The sequence below is a fragment of the Choloepus didactylus genome, chromosome 7 (assembly GCF_015220235.1).
Source record: "Choloepus didactylus isolate mChoDid1 chromosome 7, mChoDid1.pri, whole genome shotgun sequence".
NCBI lineage: Eukaryota > Metazoa > Chordata > Mammalia > Pilosa > Megalonychidae > Choloepus > Choloepus didactylus.
The window spans coordinates 58,357,770-58,361,885 of record NC_051313.1 but is presented as its reverse complement, the minus strand read 5'-3'; the positions used below and the strand labels follow the sequence as shown (position 1 = coordinate 58,361,885).

At 47.3% G+C, this 4,116-nt stretch overlaps 1 pseudogene; it reads left to right on the top strand.

Annotated features, from left to right (window-relative positions):
- Positions 1 to 683: 683 nt before the first annotated feature.
- On the top strand, positions 684 to 1,794 carry LOC119540219 (annotated as a pseudogene).
- The last annotated feature ends 2,322 nt before the right edge of the window (positions 1,795 to 4,116 follow it).

The following is a 4,116-nucleotide window of genomic DNA, read 5'->3' as shown; positions in this document are numbered from 1 at the left end:
AAGAAAAAAATTATCAGTGCCCAATCATCAACAGCATTAAAAGTACTGAAGAAAGGAATTTCTCCCAACCAGAAAATAAAGGAAGGCAGTCGGGGAATTCATGACCTTCATAGTGCTTGGACAGGTTAACAGTCATAAATAGACTCAACTTTAGAATCTTATGCTTGGCAAAATACCCATGTATTCTCTGTTTCATTATTTCCTTTCACTGTAATTTTCATTGTCTTGAAGGCCTTTTTGGTCAATTGATTTACTTGAGAATGGACACCATGTCCAATATTGCTCTATGAACAGAAGAGTGATTCAGTACCAATCAGATACTTCACATTAGAAGCAATTATTTGTGCAATAATTCCAATTATTTGATAGATTGGAAGCCATAATGTATTGGGTATAAACCTGCATAGAAACCTGGCATTCTGTTAGTGCAGAGATGGCCACTATGTTTAGGTGCATCTTGTGACTTACTCAAAATTCAATTCCATTCAACAAAGAGTCCTCAATCAGGATGTGTGAGAAAACATTATCAGGACTAGGCCCATGAACTTTGATGGTCCAACATACAAACACCATGTCGCCGGGCTGGGAGCCGGACGGTGGGCGCCTCACAGCCTGCGTCCCTCGCTCCCGGGCCGGCTCGGGGCTGCCCTGGCACGCGGGTGCCGGGCCCTGCCTCGCCGGCCATGGTGGAAGGTGGCGCCGCGGGGAGCCGCCGGCCCTTCCCCGGGGCGCCGCGGCGGCGCTAGTGGCGGCGGCGGCGGCGGCGGCGGTGGAGGCCGGGCCGAGGCGGCAGCGAGGGCGAGGGCGCGGGGCGCGGCGGCGTGGCCTGGCCGGGCTGCAGGAGAATGTACTTACGGGGCAATCAAAGATCTATTCCTACATAGCCCTAACAAGCGCTCTGGAATGCGTTCTCCCCTTCAGGAAGAAAGCTCAGTTGCCCATCAAGAAGTCAAATGCCAGGGGAAACCAATAGCCGGGAACTGCAGAAAGCGGGAAGAGAAAAGAAACCTTGGGAACGCAGCACAGAGCACCCGGAAGTCCGAGGAACAGAAGATCAAAGACGCCAGGAGGGGCCCCCTGGCACCTTTTCCAAACCCAAAATCCGAAGCAGCAGAGCCTCTCAAAACTCCCGCCTCGTCTTGAGATTCTACCAATGCAGCTGTCACCGAGCAAACTCTGAAAAGCCCGTCAAGAGCAAGGAAGCCCCGCGGAAAAAAGCTCAAGGAAAAACCCAACAGAACCGCAAACTAACGTATTTCTACCCTGTCCGAAGGAGCTCCAAGAAGAGCAAAGCTAAGCTGCAGTCTGAAGAAAGGAAAAGAATAGACGAGCTGATTGAAAGTGGGAAGGAGAAAGGAATGAAGATTGACCTCATCGACGCTGAAGGCAGGGGCGTGATTGCCACCAAGCAGTTCTCCCGGGGCGAGTTCGTAGTGGAATACCACGGGGACCGCATCGAGTTCACCGACGCCAAGAAGCGAGAGGCCCTGTATGCACAGGACCCCTCCACGGGCTGCTACATATACTATTTTCGGTATCTGAGCAAAACCTACTGCGTGGATGCAACTAGAGAGACCACTAGAGAGACGAATCGCCTGGGAAAATTGATCAACAACAGCAAATGCGGGAACTGCCAGACCAAACTGCACGACATCGACGGCGTGCCCCACCTCATCCTCATCGCGTCCCGCGACACCGAGGCCGGGGAGGCGCTCCTGCACGACCACGGGGAACGCAGCAAGGCCTCCATCGACGCTTACCGGTGGCTGAAGCATTAACCGGCCCCCTGCAGCACACCCCCCTCCCTTCACTGGACAAAGTGCCCTCAAAGGGAATCGAATTTTTTTGTTACACACTTAATCTTAGTGGATTACTAAAGATGTTTCTTAAAAAGTATATTAAGATGCCTTTTCAGTGTAGTATTTAAATATCTGCTGCAGGTTTCCAAGGTGGGCTTGAACAGATGGACTTATATTACCAAAATTTTTATATTCTAGTTGTTTTTGTACCTTTTTTTGCATACAAGTCAAAAGTTTGTTCTTCCATGCATGCAGTCAAAGACTCGGCACAGGTTTTAGAAGAAAGAGTCTGACGCGGACTGGGAGGCTGGGCGATTCTTCTGACTGGAGCTGAAGAGCCAGGGTGTCCCCGACACGTTCCCCGCAGTGGCGGAGGACACCGGGTGTGAGGAGGACGCTGCTGCCTCGGCCTGGTCGGGAACCCTCCAAGTTCTTGTTCCCCTCACGTCTTGACAGGCACACGTTTAAGGTATGGATTTATTTTAATAAGGTTTCGCGTTAAGCTAGTCTTCCCCTTTGCTTTTTCTAAAGCTTGCTGGCCCCGTGGCCCGTGACAGCGGGTCAGGCCTATATTTACTGTTCCACAAAGCTGTCACTTTTCTCCGCACCGCAGAGCATCAGGGCGGGGAATCAAACCAGAGGCAGGCAGGGAAAAGCATGGCTTACCCACCCCCACCAGGGCAGGGTTTACTGAAACTGAGTTAATTCTTTATAGAAATGTGAACACTGAATTTATTAAAAAAAAATAAAAATCAAAATCAAAAAACAAACAAAAAAATCAAATAAGAAAAAAAAGACCACAGAAAATAACTTACATGTACATAGGTCTTGATGCAAGTTAAGTTGCTGTGCTTTTTTTTTTTTCTTTTTTTCCCATTTTCTTTTGTAGAAGATATTCGAGATGGTACTTCATTCTAATAACCAAAAATGCAGTTGTGTAGTGGGATCAGAAATTACTTACCTGATACCTCCCTCCTGAGTCTGCTGGGTTGAAGGTTGGAGACCTGCAGTCAAGGCCTTCTGTTTGTCAGACCCCCTGGTGTCCTTCCCGCCAACTGAAGTGCGGGACCCTTTCCCCAGCTGTCACCAGAGCCAGCCCCAGGAAGGCACCCAGGTGTGCAGGGCAGTGGGCAGGGCCCAGTGTTCAGAAATCAACTATAATGCTAGAAAATTTTCACCCTGACTGTGCTGTCCCTTCCAAAGGGGATCTGGTCCTCACTCCCTGCTCACCCTCAGTCCGGGGGTTGGGCTCTGGAACAGTCACCTGGGATCAGCCGCCCCTGGTACCAGGTAAAACTGAATGGAGACAGGTACGAGAGCCTGTCCTCATCCTTGGTCCCCACCCCAGGCCTCACGATGGTGCTACCTAAGAAAGTCTTCCCCCACCCCGACCCCGCACTTGCCTGGTCAATGGTCAGCAAATCGGAGGGAGAGCCAGTAGGAGTGTGTAAATGTGAGATGAAATGTCTTGGATGTACTGCTTGTGGTTTAGCTTTGTATTTAAAACAAACAAAAGCAAAGGAAATAAACTTGAAAATTATTTGTCATCATAAAATAAGACAAAAAATTAAAATATTTATTGCCAGGTGAAAATAAAAAAAAAAGAAACACCATGTCAATGTAAAAGTTTACCAAAGTCCTAGCTCCCATACTGCTGCTCTTTATCTGTCTCTATTCATCCATGGCAATATCTTCTGCTGACATATGTCTTCGGAACCCTGGATTTGATGGCAAACAATGTCCAAGAATGGACTGAATGTTGAAAACAATAGGCTATGTTTTGGTTTTTGTAACAATTTTAAAGGGAAAAGTATTGTGAGCCTAGTGAGTTTCCAAGTTGAATTCCATGATGCAAAAATCATAGTATAAATGACTATCTTAATCCCTTTTTACCCCAATAATTATAATTTCTTTCTTTTTGCATGGTTCAGAATTGGCACAGTGAAGATGGCAGAACTGAATTCTAAGGTATGTCTTACCATAAATGCATGAATTGCAGTATTCTCAAATGGCCCAACACAAGCACATGAAGAAGCCTAATCTTTTTCATCTGTACTCTATAAAACTGATGCAGTTACTCCAATGAGCATGGGAAATGCCTAGCAGTAAATGTAAAAACTCTGCCTATTATAGAAACCCACTAAAACTTGAAGAGACCTATGCTCTTAGAAATAGTCTTTGTTGGCTCTCAAATCTCATGGGGTTGCATACAAGGTTAAACTTCCCTGTGTCCCAAGAATCAACCTTAAAAAGTTCTCGCAAGCTGACTCTCCTCAAACTGCTAGCCAGAGTAGACAGAAGGGCAAGTAAGTGCTAC